We start from the raw sequence: 20,969 nt of genomic DNA, 5'->3' as shown, positions 1-20,969 counted from the left end.
TTACAGAATAGTATACCTGGCGTGACATGGTTTGAGGCATCTGTTTGTGTGCAACATAGGAATTTTCATTGATCTTATGAACTCCATATATAATAGTAACCTTCAGTGTGTATTAAATCAATCATTGGCTGACAGGGACCATGTCACATACCACACTCCCTGTTTGGGGCTAGCTACCGGACAATCAACTAAGTCATTAATATGGAATGACTTTGCAGGGTGCTCTCACAAAAGAGCTTTTTCTTAAGACATGCCCACTTTCTGGCCAGCACTAATCACTTTTAGGGCTTGTGTGTCTTTTCAGGACTTCCTTCTGTAAAAGAAATTTCAGATGTTTTTGTGTCACAACCTGTTCCCTGAAACACTTTTGATCACTAGTGCCCTCTATTACTGTTTACGGCAACATGTGCTTTAGAAATACTTGAAGTATAATTATATAATAATCCAGAAATGAATCTGGCTCATGGGAAGTGTCCTTCACCAATCATGAGTTTCAGGGTTCCCCAGTGATTTCAACATTAAGAAAAAAAAAATCAAAGTCTTCCTACCATTCCAATGTTAAAAAAAATAAAATTTCACCTTGGTAATATGATTTAATACTTAAGAGCTACGTTTATCTTCTATTTGTCCATTAATCCAGTCAAATGTCCATAATAGTTTCATCGGTGAGGTTTATATTGTTAACATTTAAAAACAATAAAACAGAGCAGGTCCACTGCACTCCTTTGCTGAAGAAAATGTATTTTAATCCAATTAAATACATAAAAGGTTAGTTTAACATCAAGTTATTCCCCTCCCAGCTCTGAAGAAAGCCAAGAGGGCCAAAATGTAGGCAATCAGGAAGAAATAACTTGATATTTAATAACCTATTACATATACTTGAATGGGTTGAAGGTACTTTCTCAAGAAGTAGCCAAGCAATTGAGTATTTCTCTAAGAAAGAATTATTTGTAAATCACGATTTTCAATACCACAAGCTTGATAATGACATTAATAAAGAGCTAAGCAGGCAGATTCCATTAATTTTTAAGAAGTTACATCAAAACAATAAATATGCACTTTTCATTTTCAAGATCACCAGAGGGGGAAAACCATCTACCAACATTCTTCCTGATATTTTTTTAAAATCAGTTTTAGAATTAACAGCATCATATTTGAAGAAGTACTCATGAAAAACTTCCTAACTGTAAAAGTGGTTACGCCTTGTTACAAATTACCTAAGGAAGTTGTGGATTCTGAGTCATTGGAGGTTTTTAAAGAACAGGTTAGACAAACACCTGTTAGGGACAGTCTAATAAATACTTAGTCCTACCTTAGTGCAGGGAACTAGACTAGATGACCTATCGAGGTCCCTTCCAGTCCTACATTTCTATGATTCTGTGACAGAAGTATTGCTTCAGACCTCAGAGCTAGAATAAGCACATGGGTAAGATTGTGGCTTTAAGCCTAGCCTACTTTCTGCACTGAGGAGTATGAGGAGGAGCTGCTTACTGGCAAGATGCATTGCGCCCAGGGCACAGAAATATGGCACAGTTACTGTGGGTGCAAACTTGCACTTGCAAAAATGAAGACTTATTTTGACACCTGTCTTAAAGTCTATCTGCAAATTATATATCATTAAGGAAAGATAGCTATCTCCATTCTCTCCAGTTGTTGCTGAAGGTTAGAACTGGTTGGGAAATGTCAGAAGTGTTTACAATATTTTGATCAGGGAAAAAAGTTGTTTTTTTTGTTTTGTTTTTGCTATTTCTTCCCCCCCCTTCCCATTTTGTGACAATCACATGCTCTTCTTGATATCACATGAGCTGGCTTCCATGTGCTGAGTCCTTGCTTTTATTAGTCTTATATTGGTTCATTAGCATAAACTATTTACTAGGGCTGTCAATTAATCGCAGTTAACTCATGCGATTAACTCAGAAAAATGGCAATTTAAAAAATTAATCATGATTAATTGCAGTTTTAATCACACTGTTAAATAGAATGCCAATTGAAATTTATTAAATATTTTTGGATGGTGTTCTACATTTTCAAATATATTGATTTCAATTACAAAACAGAATACAAAGTGTACAGTGCTCTCTTTATATTCTTGTATTACAAATATTTGCACTGTAAAAATGATAAACAAAAGAAATATTTTTCAATTCATCTCATACAAGTATAATGCAATCTCTTTATTGTGAAAGTGCAACTTACAAATGTAGATTTTTTTTTGTTACATAACTGCACTCAAACACAAAACAACGTAAAACTTTATAGCCTACAAGTCCACTCATTCCTACTTCTTATTTCAGCCAATCACTAAGAAAAACAAGTTTGTTTATATTTACGGGAGATAATGCTGTCCACTTCTTATTTACAATGTCACCTGAAAGTGAGAACAGGCATTCACATGGCACTTTTATAGCTGGCATTGCAAGGTATTTACGTGCCAGATATGCTAAACATTCTTATGCCTCTTCATGCTTTGGCCACTATTCCGGCGGATATGCTTCCATGCTGATGATGCTTGTTAAAACAATAATGTGTTAATTAAATTTGTGACTGAACTCCTTGGGGGAGAATTGTATGTCTCCTGCTGTGTTTTACCCGCATTCTGCCATATATTTAATGTTATAGCAGTCTTGGATGGTGACCCAGCATGTTGTTCCTTTTAAGAATATTTTCACTACAGATTTGACAAAATGCAAAGAAGGTACCAATATGAGATTTCTAAAGACAGCTACAGCCCTCAACCCAAGGTTTAAGAATCTGAAGTGACTTCCAAAATCTGAGAGGGATGAGGTGTGGAATATGCTTTTAGAAGTCTTACAAGTCTCAGACGATGAAAATGAACATGCATCGGTCTGCTCTGCTTTGGATCGTTATTGAGCAGAATCTGTCATCAGCATGGACATGTGTCCTCTGGAATGATGGCCTCAGCATGAAGGGACATTTTAGTCTTTAGAGCACCTGGCACGTAAATATCTTGCGAAGCCGGCTACAACAATGCCATGTGAACGTCTGTTCTCACTTTCAGGTGACGTTGTAAACAAGAAGTGGGCAGCATTATCTCCTGCAAATGTAAAGAAGTTTGTTTGTCTGAGTGACTGGCTGAACAAGAAATAGGACTGAATGGACTTGTAGGCTCTAATGTACAAAAGATAACTGCATTCAAAAATAAAACAGGGTAAAACTTTAGAGCCTACAAGTCCATTCCACCTTCTCTTTTGTTTGTTAAAATGTGTGATATAAGTTGCATTTTGCTTACACATCTGATTAATATTTATTGTAAATAATGTTATATTGGCAAATTTATTGTTACTCAAACACTGAATCACTGCAAACTGGTAACTTTTCTTGGAAAATAAAAATCTATATCCTATATCTCTACTTACAGTCAGTAAAACAGTAAAATATTCTCTCTCTCAAACACACACACACTTGCTCTTGTTGTGCTCCTTCTGGAAGGCTAATTAGCACAAATCTATGCCTTTAATTAGTAGTCAAATAGACCATCATAAGTCTTCACAACTATTCAATGAGGCTCTATAAACTGATTTTGAGACCAGCTGGTCATCAGAGATATCAGGGTCATTGATGTTATTTCTCTCTTTTGCTTACTATGCTTCCTTCCTGAATTGCTGTAGATTTCAAAGCATACTTATTCAATTGCAGCTTTCAGCAGGTTAGGTAATTTTCTCCTTATACTTTACAGTGATTCCTAGGGGCTCTGTTTGCTCCCTTTACTGCTCTGAAAGCAACATGGATCCTTCAATGTCCCCCTTATTATAGGCAGAGGCTGGTTCTTCAGCTGCTTCTCATATCTTAGGTTGCAAGGGACAGTGTTTGGTTGGCCTTCTTCTTCCTCCAGTTCCAATCCTGATAGAATACAAACATGTATTGTGGAACCTATAAGTTAAAATACAAGACTGCAGATACTGGATTCAAGTCCCTATTCTATAGTATGAGATTTTGAGACGATCTTTCCTTTATAACTAACTAAACTCTCCTGATTTCTAGATCTTGTAGATTTAGGACTATTGTCAAACCATTGTTTATCTGAATATTAAAGTTTATAGAACTCTGAAATACCATATAGATTATATTTGGCCAATTACAAAAATAATTAGCTAGTCTCATGCATTGAAGCGTTTTAGAAAGGGCCTAGTAATCATAGATAAAAGGTAACAAATTTCACAGAAATTGTTAATAGTAAAAATATCAATTTGCATAGTTTGTCACAGATTAAAAGAAAGTTATTACAACTGCAGAAATGTATAGAATTTACAATGAGATTATATAGTACCTGCTCTTTTTTATACTAAATTCAAAATAAACCTGGCCAGTTTTTGAAACCAGTGCCGCTGTGAGTGCACTCAAAACATTTACTATGTGATTATATAGTGGTAGAGATCAAGCCCAAAATTCAACTGATGATGCAGAAAGATCTGGATTTTTTTTATAACAAACAAGTAATGCCATAGCAGAATGAAAGGAGGACAGATCTATTTCAGAGTTTAACACAACAGGGCTATAAGCAATGTCAAAATGCATCTTATTTAGACCTCTCAAAAGCTGGGAATTTCAGCTCCCCTCATTTTCTGTCCTCCTGGGTTTACCTTTTTAAAAGAGCCTTTCTCTACATAGACTCCTGGTAGAGGGCCCTTTAAATCTGGAAGAGACAACCAGCTGCAGCTTTCAATTGACCTTTTAACATGATACTGCTGCAGGCTGAAACTCCATTCCAGCTAGTAAGCATGTTAGTTGCTTTTATACTGTTTTCTCCTACTTCTCCTTCCTCTGATTCCATAAGAGATGGCATGTCCTCACCTTTCCTTAACCAAGGACACAGTAAAGGGCTCTGTTGGGGCTCATTTTTTTCCTGTTATGTTGCGTTTTGGTTCCAATGTGACAACCTCATCCAATTTATAACAAAAATGACATTAAGGCAATCAATTGATGCAAACAAGACAGTTGCCCTTTTATACTAAACCTTCTTTGTTGCTCTGGTATGGACCTTTGTTTTCATGGTAATGTCTCTCTATCACTGTGAACAATATTAGGGAAATCTGTGCTTGGAATTAAAGGAACATTATTCTCTCTCAAGAAGCTTGTTTCATCAAAAAAATTGTGTCATCAGGATATCTGTAAGCACACAATTTCCATTTTGTGCTCAACAAAACATTGCTAAAATTTATTGAAGGTAAAACAAAACAAACACTGTTAAAGGCACTTTTCATGAAAACATTGCAGAGCGCTCTATGAAAAATATTATTAAAATTTCTAAACAAATAGTTTACAGCCTCTATATCCACAAATCTATGTAGAAAGACTTCATATTTATTAATCAAAATATTGGGAAGGCTCATCAGTTTTGGCAGACACTGGATGAGACTAAATTCTGTAGCTTATCTGTCCATGGTGCACACATTCTTTCATATAGTCTGTCAGTATAAGTTACACACACAAAACTACATTAATAGAATGTTAAATAAAATCAACTACTCAAAAATTAGGAAATACCTGAATTAAGGTTGCTTGTGCAACCTGAATTCAGCCCCTTTGTGCATGTGCATTATGATACAGTCTTTAATTACATGATCAAATATTTTTTCTATAGGATCCCAGCCTCATTCACTGCACAGAATGAGTATCTATGCAATATTTTCTTTTTTCCGCATTGTTCAGCGAGTGTCCCCCATGCCTTATTTACTTTATACTATTCAAATCCTGCTCTGAAGTCAGGATTATTATTTTCCTCCTGGGCTTTCCCCTGGTGCTAATCACTACAGTAGCTGAGTGCCTCACAAATATTAATTAACTTATCTTCACAGTACCCATGAGATCAGGGTATGGCATTATCCCCATTTTACAGATGGGGAGCTGAGGCAGAGAGAGAGCAAGGACAAAAGTGTCCACTAATTTTGGGTGCCCAACTTATGATACAATTTTTCAGAGTACTTAGCATTCTGTAACATTTCGTATGTTCAAAGCATAGCTCACATTGACATCACTTGCAGCTGTGAGTGCTCAGCACATCTGCAAATCAGACCCCATGGTCTTGAGTCAGGCCCCAGAAAATGACGAACATACAGCCAGTGTCACCGGTGAAAACTTTAGATTAAGTGACTTGCCTAGCATCATAAAGGGCCTGTGTGGCAGTGGCAGGGATAGAATCCAATTCTCCGGGGCAACATTTAACTGCCTGACCCTTGAGACCATCCTTTCTCTTCCTGCCTCATTCACTGCACACTTTCCAGCTTCTGCAACAAATAAGACAAGGATCCTACAGACAACAACTTCCTTCATTATACAACCCTGATTCATCCCCAGAGAAGGCCCCTTGAAGTCAATGAGTCAACAATACTATACATGAGATGAGAATTAGCACTATTCTTGTATGATTTGGTTTGGTGTTCTTACCAGGCCAGTTGCTATGAGTTTCTCCATTATGATCTCTTGCCTCTTGTTGGGTCAGCCCATTTGTTAATGTGCAGTAAGATTGTCACGGCTTATGTAACTGAAAAAACTGAACCCAAAACAGAGCAGCACCAGTGACAGCTCAACTGCTGCGGCAGTTTAACACTCCAGGGGTCTGGGTGGCTTTAACTTATTTAGCCAACAGACTGTAGGAAGCCCAAATAAAGATTCATTTGATGAATATCACTATTTCACCCATTAGCTTTCTGTTGCCATTGGCAGTAGGCATGCTGTTAGCTTGTTAATAATTTTAGTCCGTTTCTTTGGTTCGCTACACTTAATTGTTGTCAACTAGAAAACAAAATTAAATTCTTATTTTCTTTGTGAGAACCTTGTGCTCACCATTTCAAAGCTACTCAAATGACAGATGCTAATTTCTGTTTTTTTGTTTACAGTTACCCCTGGAGAATGAGGCAGGAAACGCCCACATTTTTTTCTAATATTTTTACCTCTCTGTCTAGACTCTTTATAAGCACAAGATGCTCAGTTCCAGAATTGATTTAGCTTCTGGTTTTGAATCTCAAGCATATTGAATGCCTGGGATGATGGATCGATGACCAGCGCACTGATTTGAAAATGTTTAACTGTCACCAAAAGTAGCACTGTGGATACAAGCTCAAACCCTTAGCTCATTTGTCCTTGTCGATCCATCTGCCACACTGCTCTACAAGAAGAAGGCTATAGTTCTGACTGGTACTGAAGTTGTTTTAAAATTATCTCACTGTGCCATTCTTGAGGTCACAGCTCTTTTTCATTTGGGAACATCAGCAAATAGCTTATCAAATACAAGCCAGTCAGAGCCCAGTTCAGTTTAGATTAAAAGAAAACACTTATTGGCAATTACAAGAAAAGAAAGGAAACAGGAAGAAAAAAAAAAGTTAACGCTTTGACCACTTAACCTAGATACTACTTAAGGACCCTAAAATATAACATGATAAATCCAAGTTATAGGTTGTAAGATGACTTGTTATACATACCAGTGCAGAGATTTGTATGGCATGTGACAGCTGGTCAGAGACACAGCCCGTTTGGTAATCTCTTCAGAGAAAGTAGGGCCATGAGCCTAAAACTCCAATTCAGACAAAGGCTGGTTTTCCTTAGGTTTGAAGGTGATACAAATGTCAGTACATGCCAGAGCTGGATTGCACATTCCATGTCAATAGTGAAGCTGAGACCGTCTTCCTAACTGAATAATCTATCCACTAAATTTAGCTCCTTTCTGCTCATGGCACATCCACCAGCAGATCGTAACTTTCTTACATTTGTTATTCAATGGATTTGGTGACATTTTTGCACTTAAAAAAAAGAAGTTATGGATTTTTTTTAACTTTATGGACAAACAGTTCTGTGCCAGTATTCAATATTCGAGCTATGTTAGATAGCCATGACCAATCAAATAAGTAACATGGCATTGTTTCTGCTCCTAGAACATAAACCACAGTCAACAAGATGCAAGATTTGAATTTCAGTGCAGAGGTCAAAGAAGCATCATGGTTTTGTCTGTTTGTGAGATGCACCAAATTAAAGGGAATTGCACTTGCCAATTCCAGGAGTGAATTCGATCTTAATTCAAAATTCAATCTTATCCTAAATTAGTATTAGCTGGTGGCTAAAAGGAAAAAACACGGCTATAAAAAGGACTAAGATAGCTAGTTATGAATTGAAATTATGTCTTAGATTGATCTGTAAAAAAAACAATACAAACATTATCTTACTGCCAAGATAAACAAATGAGACTGCTTTCAAACTGAAACAACAAATCACAACTAGCCTACTTGTGGAAAGAACAAATCAAACATCTCCAACGAGTCCCCATAAAGCAGGTTTATGCTTTCAACATTAGATTGGTGGCATTTTTATAGCACACATAAAATGGGAAAAATCTCTGTTTAAAAATTCATTAAATTTTCAGAGTGGTGATGGCTAGAAATGATCACATACTGGTATTCTAATGGTATGTTCTGATATCATACTATGATATCACTGCTTAAACCCAAATTTATAGTTGTACGCTTGAAAGTAAAGTTGTTTTCATATAAAAAAAATACATCTTCTGGAAATTCAGACAATGCAATTTTACCTATTTCTCTATATTTAATATCCAGTACATTGAAGGCATAGACTTAATTCATATTAAACATTTTTAACTTTCAATACACAAAATCAAGATAGCTGCAAATGATTTTATTCAGATTTAGTTATTACCTTATGTCACAGAGTCAAAGTGGCTCAAAATGCAGGGTGCCCAAGCTCTTGGGGCAAGCTTTGGGGTTTCTTTATGCAATAGCCTGCATCAGGCTGCATGTCTTGGCTAGGCTACGCACTAACGCAATCTTGTTAGCCCTTGGATAGTTAGGCCTGCTCTGTGCTTCAATACCGCAAGGGGCCAGGTCAGTGACAGCTTGGGAAGGTTGTTGCATGCTCCCTTTCACTACAGTCAGTGCCACCTGTGACAAAGTTCCTCCTCTGCCTTGGTGGGTCTTGTGCTTATTGGCAGATTTTCTCTCCTCAGAGGTTCACGGCAGCCCTCAGTTTAGCCATTTTCGTGACTCAAATCTGCCATTCACTCAGTTAGCCTCATCACTGGCCAGCATGGGGAAAGGAAGAAGAACAATCCCCTCAGTCTCTGCTGATCCACCTAGTGGATCGGGGAACAGGCCAGAGACCTTCCCCTTTGGTGGAACCCACAGTCCTGTTCAACTCCTCCGGTATCAAGTAGGGAGTTGGGGGGATGGTGAGATAGGCGGAACCCTCTACTCCGGGTTCCAGCCCAGGGCCCTGTGGATTGCAGCTGTCTACAGTGGCTCCTGTAACAGCTGCGTGACAGCTACAACTCCCTGGGCTACTTCCCCATGGCCTCCTCCCAACACCTTCTTTATTCTCACCACAGGACCTTCCTCCTGATGTCTGATAACGCTTGTACTTCTCAGTCTTCTAGTAATACACCTTCTCACTCTCAGCTTCTTGTGCCTCTTGCTCCCAGCTCCTCGCAGGCATGCCACAAACTGAAGTGAGCTCCTTTTTAAACCCAGGTGCCTTGATTCACCTGCCTTAATTGATTCTAGCAGCTTCTTTATTGGCTGCAGGTGTTCTAATCAGTCTGGCTGCCTTAATTGTTTCTAGAATGTTCCTGATTGTTCTGGAACCTTCCCTGTTAAATTACCCAGGGAAAAGGGACGTACTTAATTTGGGGCTAATATATCTGCCTTCTATCACTCTCCTGTCGCCATCTGGCCCGACCCTGTCACACACCCTTTAGGTGGGACCTTGTTTTGTTGTTTGAAGTTATAATAAAGCTGCAGCCACTTGGCTAAATCTGTTGCTTCCATCCATTACCACTGCCATTTGCCATTTATTTACAGTGATGTCAAACACAGTAAGAGGTTGTCATGAGGAAGCATAAAGAATTTGAGTGACTGAGCAAAAAGCAAAGCACTCCTTAACACAATGGAAAACTGTCTTTGTAATCCAAAACTCATTACAACAACACACACCTCTGTACCACCTAAGGCTGGGTAACCTTTCCAGATTCCTGATATAAAGCTCTATTGGTGTGAGGCTAAATTTTCAAGCTGATAAGTTAAACCCTATTTAAACTCAACTCTTTTTTGTAAAGCTGTAAATGAAATAGCTAAAGTTAAGGCAAGGACATATCAGTGTTCAATTCAGGCAATGCATAAACTGCTAAACTTGATCTGTACATCACTGTCTATGATTAATTTGATCGATGCAGGGAAGGGAAGAGAGAAAGAGAAGGTGCGCACATATTACATCTGGAGGCTGTTTGAATGTAGTGCATGTATGTTGCATAGAGAAACATATTCCTAGTACAAGAGTCCTAGGTTCTGGAAGGAAAGAGGTGAAGAGTCAGCACAAGAAGAAAGGAAGTTAACTTAGACTAAGAATAAAGCCCCCCAACCTATTTATTTATTTAGATTTACAATTATATGTCCCCATGCACAGACTAAGTCAGAGGTTCTCAAACTGGGGGGACAGGCCCTCTGGGGAGGGCATGGAATGTATTGCGGGGAGCCGTGACATTTTGCCCACAGCAATGAATAACTAACAAAGATAAGGAATAACTAACAAAGACTTGTGGCACCTTAGAGAATAACAAATTTGAGCATAAGCTTTTGTGGGCTATAGCCCACTTCATCAGATGCATGCAGTGGAAAACATACTAGGAAGATTGTATATTCACAGAGAACATAAAACAATGGGTGTTACCATACACACTACAATGAGAGGGATCAGTAAAGGTGAGCTATTACCAGCAAGAGAGAAAAAAAAAAAACTTTTGTAGTGATAATCAAGATGTGCCATTTTCAGCAGTTGACAAGAACATGTGAGGAACAGTAGGGGGAAAAATAAACATGAGGAAATAGTTTTACTTTGTGTAATGACACATCTACTCCCAGTCTTTATTCAAGCCTAATTTAATGGTGTCCAGTTTCCAAATTAATTCCAATTCAGCCGTCTCTTGTTGGAGTCCGTTTCTGAAGATTTTTTGTTGAAGAATTGCGACTTTTATGTCTGTAATCGAGTGACCAGAGAGAATGAAGTGTTCTCCGCCTGGTTTTTGAATGTTATAATAATTCTTGACGTCTGATTTCTGTCCATTTATTCTTTTTTGTAGAGACTGTCCAGTTTGGCCAATGTACATGCCAGAGGGGCATTGCTGCACATGATGGCATATATCACATTGGTAGATGTGCAGGTGAACGAGCCTCTGATAGTGTGGCTGATGTGATTAGGCCCTATGATGGTGGCCCTATGATATTAGGCCCTGAATAGATATGTTGACAGAGTTGGCAATGGGCTTTGTTGCAAGGATAGGTTCCTGCGTTAGTGTTTTTGTTGTGTGGTTGCTGGTGAGTATTTGCTTCAGGTGGAGGGGCTGTCTGTAAACAAGACTGGCCTGTCTCCCAAGATCTGTGAGAGTGATGAGTTGTCCTTCAGGATAGGTTGTAGATCCTTGGTGATGCGCTGGAGAGGTTTTAGTTGGGGCTGAAGGTGACGGCTAGTAGCATTCTGTTCCTTTTTTTTTTTGGGCCTGTCCTGTAGTAGGTGACTTCTGGGTACTCTTCTGGCTCTGTCAATCTGTTTCTTCACTTCAGCAGGTGGGTATTGTAGTTATAAGAATGCTTGATAGAGATCTTGTAGGTGTTTGACTCTGTCCTCAGATGGTGCTGTGCCTTTGAACCTAGGTGGCACTGTGCATTTTGATGGATTTCTGTTAAGTTTGCATAGCATTATACAAAGTCGTTGCCATCCGTATGTGCACATTTATCTGTGAGCATTGACCATAATCTCAATTTTGCTTTTACTCTTATTTCAATGGACCATTGGCTCTATTCAAATAGACGCCTTACTGTTTTTAATATTTAGTGAGAGTTTGTCATAAATATAAAGGGAAGGGTAAACACCTTTAAATCCCTCCTGGCTAGAGGAAAAATCCTTTCACCTGTAAAGGGTTAAGAAGCTAGGATAACCTCACTGGCACCTGACCAAAATGACCAATGAAGAGACAAGATACTTTCAAAGCTGGGGGGGGGGGGAAGGAGGAACAAAGGTTCTCTCTGTCTGTGATGATGCTGTGATGATGTTTTTGTCTTTTTGTAACTTAAGGTTTTGCCTAGAGGGATTCTCTATGTTTTGAATCTGATTACTCTGTAAGGTATTTACCATCCTGATTTTACAGAGGTGATTCATTGACTTTTTTCTTCAATTAAAATTCTTCTTTTAAGAACCTGATTGCTTTTTCATTGTTCTTAAGATCCAAGGGTTTGGGTCTTTGTTCACCTATGCAAATTGGTGAGGATTTTTATCAAGCCTTCCCCAGGAAAGGGGGTGTAGGGTTTGGGGAGGATTTTGGGGAGAAAGACGTTTCCAAGCGGGCTCTTTCCCTGTTATATATTTGTTAGACGCTTGGTAGTGGCAGCAATAAAATCCAAGGGCAAAAGGTAAAATAGTTTGTACCTTGGGGAAGTTTTAACCTAAGCTGGTAAAAATAAGCTTAGGGGGTTTTCATTCATGTCCCCACCTCTGTACCCTAGAGTTCAGAGTTGCATGTTGATTTTTGTTTTAAATCGATATATGTACTTTGTATGGGGAGGGGCATAAACCACAACAGGCACAAAGAAGAGGTTGGCGCGGTCAAATAAGTTTGAGAACCACTACTCTAAGTACACTGTCAATTATTTAAAATTACAAAATCAAACTGCATCATCATCAGCTCACCCCTTCCACCCAGCTGGAGAACATACTAAAACACTAGCACTCCCAGACATTGGCCTACACCTTCATCTTACTTCAAAGGCCAATTGAAATAATTTGGCCTTACAGCTTGCCCTGAAATTTGGCAAACGCAAGCTAGTTCGGACTGGGGTTGGAGGCCAATCCACAGCTCTGGGACCCTTATGGAGACTGCCCTGCCAGGTGGTACATGCTGTATTCTAGTTCACATTTCACTGCTGATGTATCTTTGTAAAAAAGAATATCATATAAAGCACTTTTCATAAGTGAGTTCATTAGATAGGTCTCGGTACTTTGCATATACATGGGAGCAATCTCACTTCCATCTCCATATTCACAAAGATCCTCAGACACAGCACAACTGGTACGGTTTTCACTGCACAGGGGCACTAGGCAAATAGAGTAGGGGGAGGCAGATTTAGTGAAGATTGCATAGAGGTCTGCCTACGGGCTCCCTGCACTTCACAGAGTGGGGCTTGGGGAGGCAGGAACAAGATGGAAGAGGGGGTGGAACAAACATGCAGCCAGTGAATCGCTAATGAGAGCAGAGTTCAGGAGCAACTGTGGCATTGGGGTTGCTGTGGTGCCCATGGAGCCCCTCCATTGCCACTCTGTGGCTTGGGGAAAGAATCCTTCTCTCCAGTGGCACCCCGTTCCACTACGCCTGCTGACTCAGGGTTGGCATGGGGAGAATATTTGTCCTATATTACCTTTCACCAGAGGCCTGCAAACTCTTTACAGTTAATTGAACCCCTGCCCAATAGGTGTTAAGTCCATTTTCAATATGGGTAAATTGAGTCACAGAACTTAAATGGACTTGTCTGAGGTAATACAGCAACCCAGTAGCAGAGTTAAGCACAGAACCCAAGACCCCTGCAGCTTCTTCAGAGTCACTGAAAAACCTTTCCTGTCTTGAACTCTAAAACATACAGGTGGAAAAATCTCTTCCGATCCCACACACACTCACTCACCATATTCATTAATGCATTCCAGAAACAGAATACGGGGTGGGGGAAAAGAGCAGCCCGAAATACTCACTTTTCCGGTTGTTTCCAACAGCAATACTGTTTTCAGATTTATATTGTCACATTGCTTAGCAGCAGGCTCCCAGAAGCTGCAGAAATAGTTCCAGTCCTGTCTACCCTGTAAACTAGATAACAACAAGAAAGTAGTGGAATGGTTGCCTTTCCTTCAATCAATTAAAGGGCACATATAAGGGAAGAGAGACATTGCTATAAAATTATCTGCAACTTCACTACTAACCAGGCTACTGTAGCTCTGCTGTGCTGTATTGGTAGAAACAGCTTCCAGTTAAAAATATTTGCAAATGTGCAAACAAAATTACTGAAGTCAAATAACTTGCATTTTTATATATTTTTGAGGATTTTTTTTAAAACACAAATTAGTAAAAAATACAAGGCTCTTGATTTTCTTGGCACTGAGAGATCCAAATTTAAATTGTGTGCATGGTTTTTTACAAGGTGGAAAAGGCAGAGATCTGAATCAATCCCCAAAAATAGACCTTGGGCTACATGAAAAATCTATACACCTGTGTTGAATCATCATAGAAACCGGGCTCATATAGCAGGGAAATGTCTTGAGAGAAAGCCTTAAATTGTATTTTCACAGAGATAAGAACCTAGTATAACTAATCACACTTCTGTTTAACTTTAGAGAAAATATTTTCACTACCTCCCATTTATTGAAAAGAAAATGGGATTTTATTAGTTTTTTGACTGAGCTGTCTAACTTTGACTATTAGCTCATTAAAAGCTCATTTTATAGCACTAACTTTCATTAAACGAATAAATTCCAGGCAAAAAAAAGATGCAGAATTTTCATACGAGAAGAATCACGACATGTAATTCTCTTTTCTTCTGTAAAGTTAATTACAAGATGTCCCTACACAACTTTTTTTTAAAAAATCTCCTGTTACAATTGGAAAATAGAGACTAAGACATCCTAACATCAATTAAACATTATCTGTAAATTCAGATATTAACCTTTTAATTTTGAAAATAATTAATGTGTACCTGAACATTGGAATACTGGCTTTTGCTAGTGACACAATTAACTCTTTATCCAAGTATCAAAAATGTGTTATACTATAAGGCTGAAGGGAAAACATTTCATTCTGAGTGTGGCTTTTTATATTCTCTTCTCTCAAGTCATCACCATTGCAGGTAAATTATATTAAAATACAATTTTTGTAGACAATGGAGAATCAACAGATGAATCAATGAATGTGTCAAAATAATTTTGACTTACTAGTTGATATGAGAGAAGGTCACTTTTCAAAACCTCAAGTCCTTATTCATATAGGGCCTGATCCTACAAAGAATTAAGCATATATGGGTAGCCTCACTGACTTCATTGGGACTGTTCACATGAGTAAAAGTTACCCATTATGCTTAAGTCTTTATGGGATCAGGCTCTTAGAATATATAAGCTGAAATCCTAACCCTGTTGAAAACAAATTAGCGTTTTTTCCTTTGACTTCAATGGGGCCATGTAATCCTTTCAATACTTCAATTTCTGATAGTAAAAAGTAAAAAGAAAACTTCAGGAGAGACCAACCAACAATAGTTTGAGCTACTGCTGCTGCTAAGCAGGCTAAAATCATCAGTTTTATTCATTCCATGTTTTTCCCCCCCCAAAAGAGGATACTATTTACTTTTCAGGTGTTCTAAAAGATAACCTCAATTTTACGTTAAAAATGTTCTAATAATCCAGGTTTACACTCTAGCAAGTGCACAATACAATTAATATATCTTGCATATGATTCAAAATACAAGTCTCTGATTTTTCCTCTTCTGACATTTCCACAGTATTTCCAGATCAGACAGATTTGAATCTTCAACTACTTTGATTAATCAGTTTCTCAAGCTTAACTGTCTAAGATATTACATCCTCTGGACCATGACTAGCTCTAGGCACCAGCAAACCAAACACGTGTTTGGGGCGGCACAATTCCAGGGGTGGCATTCTGGGTGGGGTTTTTTTTTTTGTTTTTAAGCTCTCAGAAGGTTTTTTTTTTTTTTTTTTTTTTTTTTTTGCTTGGGGTGGCAAAAAGCCTAGAGCCAGCCCTGCTCTGGACATATTGTCTTATACTAATATCAGCTCACCAAACAGGCATTTAGCTTTATCTGGCAGAGGAAAAATTAAATTTTTTTTGCAATAGCAACAACCAAACTATGACATGTTCATGCAACTCCAGACACTTTACTTTTTCATATCGAATAGATCCACAATGTTTTATTAATTTTTTTTAAAAACTCCTTGTTTTGAATGTTTATACAATTTCAAAAACTTACGATATTGACAAAAAAAACTGCAACATGAAGAGACACATTCCCTGGAGGCCTTTAAGATATCAGAACAACACAGGGTGTTTGTGTGTGTGTGCACACACATTTTAAGGAAGAAGGCCTTAAGCAATATTTTTTGCTACAGAACTGCACACATTAGGAGAGGAAAGAAAATTAATGTATTGATGCTGTCTGAACTCAGGTGATACTATTTTAAAAGAAAATAAAACAATGGAAATTATTCTTTGATCTTGATCTGGACTTTGCAGACTATAGTTTTACTTGATTTGACAGCAAAAGTCTAGCTACAGTTTCATTGCCAGGCTTCATTCCAATACTTGATCAACTTCCCACATATAGTTCCATCTTCAAAAATAATAAAATATCAGTTTAAAACAAAAACAGTCACACTGCATGAAGCTAAAATACAAAAACCCCAACCAAATCAGCATACATCGATTAACAAAGAGTATCATACCATTCGACAAAGCTCTTAATCATGAGCATGATGGGATCTTTTAGGGTTAGCACAGGATGTGGAGATGGAACAACATCATGGAGCCATCTCTGAAAATTCACAGCATAAATCCAGGTCTCTTACTGATTTTAGATTTTCCCCCAAAGATGCAATTGCTTTGAAATCTCACTTTGCTAAATGAAGCACGTTGCCACTCTCCTGATCATGTAACAAAATCCATTTGGCGGTACGTGAGATTTCTCTGTGAACACTGGGAACCTTCTGTTGTTTTAACTGATCACAGAACCTTTGTTCCCACTTGACCAACTCCTTATAAGTGAGTATTTCAGACACAAAAAAGGAGGTTTACAAGCTGCTTCCTCAGCATTTTATAATTGAGCCATGTATCGTAACTTCAACTGACTGCACTGCATTTACCCAGTCCATCTGTGTGTCTTACAGGTAGCTTCTCAGGGGTGGCAGGGTGAGTGGGAAAAGGGATGGATAGACTCAAACAGAGATTCTGAAACATGCTGAAGCCTGCGCTTAGCTGGCTGATCAGCTGTGTATCGTTAAATGCCAGCAGAGCAATCTGACCTCTGTAGAAGAGAGGACATTAAGGAAAGGAAACATGACCAGGGGAAATTTTCTGTATGACTTAGTAGCTGGGGAAAAAATAATATTTTGCAACATACAGCTCAATACTTTCAAAATAACCTTTCTATGAAACAGAAAAGTATATAATCTAAGGGGTTTTTCTTTAAAAATAATTATTCAATCTGCTAGTTATCTGCAGACAAAAAAAATTAAACTGTGTTTCCTGTTTTTCTGAGACGCTTTAAGTGGAAAATATGATGATTATACGATGAGTTGTCACTCAGCTACAACCCACTCACTCCTATTACTCAGTACAGCTGCTTTAATATTCAGTCAGCTCAGCTGCCTTTTATATTCATTACATTCAGGCATTCTCAAATGTCCCTTATCAAATAGGACAGGTTCTGCCCTCACTGCCCTCACTACAATGATTTGTCCCCTTATTGTTTTGTTGTGAACTAGGATTGAATATGGAAGAGAATAGGAAACCTATTTTGTTGTTATTTGGATTTCTGCATTATTTATATTTTTGCTGTGGCCTTCCTTTAGATCTTCAGAACACTATGGGTGTGTGGTATAGTGCTGCATGTCACATATTGAAAGTGACTGTACTCTGCAATATAGGAAAAAACAACAACTTTTCCCTATCTGCTTTCAGCAGGTAAAGAGATTTAAGATATAAAAGGTATTTCCTCCACCTGTCCCTGTGGTTCCAACCCTGGATATAACTTGGTTGATCAACATCTTTACAGCTAAATATCTTCTTAATACCTTGAGAAAACTTCCTGGTCCCACTGTTATCTGATACCTATTTGCCAAAGGCAGGCTTCATTGTCCCCCTAGCCACCTCAGTAACTTTGGGTTAGATCTTCCTAATTCAGACGGAAGAATTAAAAGAAAGTTGATGTGGACCCAAGGACAAGTTCTCAAGTTGTTTGTGGATGCTCCAACTTTATTTGAACTTAAACCATCAGCTGATCTGGGTAAATCACACAGCACAGCTTCTGGCAGTGCCATTCCACTGTCGATATTCAGCTGGCCACAATGGCCTCAGATACAATTTTGTTTATTTATTTTTAAAGTGGAATGCAATTTAAACTACTCTCCACCACACGCAACCTACTGAGAGACAGGGCCTGGATGTCAGACTTTTACATGGAGTTGGGGAGACAAGAAGAACTGAGATGAGGAGAGCCTCAAGCTGCACCAAATATTGAAGACACCCTTCACCAGGCTATGCCAATGCACTGGACCAGTGCCTAAGCAGCCCTTCAACTCTCTCAGCTCAACCTTTGCTACCCTGTAGTCCACACAGATAAATCTTCACAAGTTTCAGCAAATTTGCTCTGTGAACCCAGGAACTAGACTTCCTGGTTGCCAAGAAGCAAGCAAAAAGACCCACATATCTGTTTGTCAATTCTGCCTACCCAGAAAAAAATCCCTTCCATGTCCCAACATGGTGATGGGCCAAGAAGTTAATGCACTGGGCAATCCAGCATACCTAACTTAAGGGTGAGGCTGAGTAAGTGTACCAAATACTGTTTTTCTATACCAGGAAGCCTCCCATTTACTCTCCCCATATCTTGCCCACTCAATCCATTACCTGTGTCTCCTTCCCCAGAGCAGGCACCAGGATAGCCCAATCCCCTGGATAGGTGCTAAGGCGGGAAATGGTACAGTGAGCCACTCAGAGGAACTCCAGCTGCTTCCAAGAATGCCTCCCTAGCAGGGGTGGGTGAGGTCTCTGTTTCCTTCAACCCAGCCAAAACCGCACATACTGGTGAGCAGGATGAGTATTTTATCATCACAGAACACTGGCCAATTTGTGCACTATTGATTTCATAAGCAAGATGTACATGACCTGAGTAAACGACAATGGTGGTTAGATTTTAAAATAGGTGGTAAAAATTCTCATACTCAGTAGAACCACATTGCTGTGTAAATATACTCTAATTAGATTATATATTTACTTGAATTGCATGGGCAGTCAAGCTAGTTTGTCATCAGTGAATAATACATTATTGAGTCTTCTACAGTCACTCTTAAGTTCTTTTGTGGACCCAAAATATATCCATGCATGTCTGTAGCCAGAGCCAAAGTATCCAAATAATTTGCATTGGACCAGAAACAAGATCTAGGATTTAAATCAGTCAGTCTGAGCAAATCATCCTTAACTTCTTCCATTTATTTCATTTAATACCCAATGGATCACCAATAACGTTCAAAAGTATACAGTAAAAAGGCTACGATATAACAAAATGGCAATTTAGCATTAGGAGAGGGGTTTTTTTTAAGGGTATGTTGTCAGTAGCATCTGGGTGTCTTACTGGTTGCTTCTCGGGGGTGACAGGTTTGCTATCTACCATCAGTCAGTGGGGTTTATTCTTCCACTTCTGTGCAGTTAATTAGAAGTGTACCTCCCATTAGTGTTAATGGGAATTTTCTGCCTACATTCCCTGTCCGTTAAGGGGGAAACAGTTAGCTCTTTTAATGGCCACTGGAGCAGACAGTACTGTTTCTCCAGAAAGTTACTATTTGAGTTTTTGGACAAATTAGACATCATTCAAGGTGTAAAGTGACCTATTCTTATGGTTTCTGGAACCCTTCGAAGTTTGGGTCAAATAAAGATTCAAGAGAGAATACAGCCCTTGAAGTTCAAAAAGATTCTGGTTTTGAACAATCTGATTTGACCCTGTGATCAAGTCAAACTGAGAACCCATAGGAAGATTCACCCCAGTTTGTTGGAAACTACCAGGGGACTGGTGGCAATATTTGAGAACACAATATGACCTGCTCCCTGGAACCTGGCCCAACTAACACCAGACAGCACTGATTCATCTTTATTTTACTAAAGACACCACTAACTACAGTGCTGCATATACCCAGGGTTTGCTGGAACCACGTGCCAAACCCAGACTTCCCTCTGAGCTACAGCAGAGGTGTATGCAGGTTAGAGTTAATGTGCAAGACAGGAAGGTTACCATGATAGCTTCTACTGAACACCTTTGAACACTTTTATTTGTATTTCTGTAGACTGGTAACAAAATGGTTTCCAGTAGATCCCTCATTATGGGCCATTGAGATGTCTTATTTGCTTCAATGGGGGATTTGCTTGAAGAAAGACTTTTGGTGGGATTCATTCAAATTTTCATATAAAACATGACCATAGTAGGAGGTTCAGGAGAAGAGGCATTTCAATCTGTTCATCGCAGTGCATTGAAATAATGTGGAACTTCCATTCTTCCTGTCTATGAATGGTTTCACAATAGCAAAGTACAATATGAGCAAGTTCCTTCTGTACACACAAAAGAGTCTGATGCAGAAGAGGACCTGATCTTTTCCACTCCCAGGTACAAATTGGACTATAACAAAGTGTCCAAACGTGGCAGCAGGTTGCACCCAGACAGTAGAGGACATGTTATTCACCATATTACATCTGTATGTCCTATGCATTAACCCTCCGCTCACTGAAATAAATGGCAAAACTACTATGGACTCCAATGGTGCAGAATCTGGCCATCTGTACTGTAGCACTAGGAATGCCAGAAAATTAATATTTTTGCATTTTAGTCAAGATGAGCTTAACTTAATTGATGTCAGTTTTTGCTAACAAGCATGATTTTTCTGGTAGTACAAAGACAGGAGCAAAGCCAATTATTTTGGTATTAACTGTTGCTGTAATGAAGCCTTGCATCCGTCTCTCCCTATACCCACAATGATATCAGAAAACTTCCTTTCCCGTCAGGGAAGGGAACTGACAATTCCCTCACCTTCGAGTGGGTACTAACGCATTTTTCCTACTATCTCTGCCTTCTTCAATGTCAGAAGTCAGTTTGCATTTCAGTGGGACACCTGGCAACAGTTATCCCCAAGCTAACTGTCTATACAGC

The 20,969-nt window shown here is 38.8% G+C and overlaps 1 protein-coding gene across 3 annotated transcripts in view; it reads right to left on the bottom strand.

Moving 5' to 3' along the window:
- Window positions 1-20,969, bottom strand: part of OTUD7A (OTU deubiquitinase 7A) — a 257,682-nt gene that overhangs the window by 179,192 nt on the left and 57,521 nt on the right. For all 3 annotated transcript variants that reach the window (XM_038420849.1, XM_038420848.2, XM_043493746.1), the window contains one exon: window positions 13,756-13,867. The gene's annotated coding sequence lies outside the window, so the exon portion shown is untranslated. The remainder of the gene's footprint in view (window positions 1-13,755; window positions 13,868-20,969) is intronic.

This window comes from Dermochelys coriacea, chromosome 10 (genome assembly GCF_009764565.3).
Source record: "Dermochelys coriacea isolate rDerCor1 chromosome 10, rDerCor1.pri.v4, whole genome shotgun sequence".
Lineage (NCBI taxonomy): Eukaryota > Metazoa > Chordata > Testudines > Dermochelyidae > Dermochelys > Dermochelys coriacea.
Note: the sequence above shows the minus strand (reverse complement) of the source record. Positions and strands in the feature narration are given on the sequence as shown.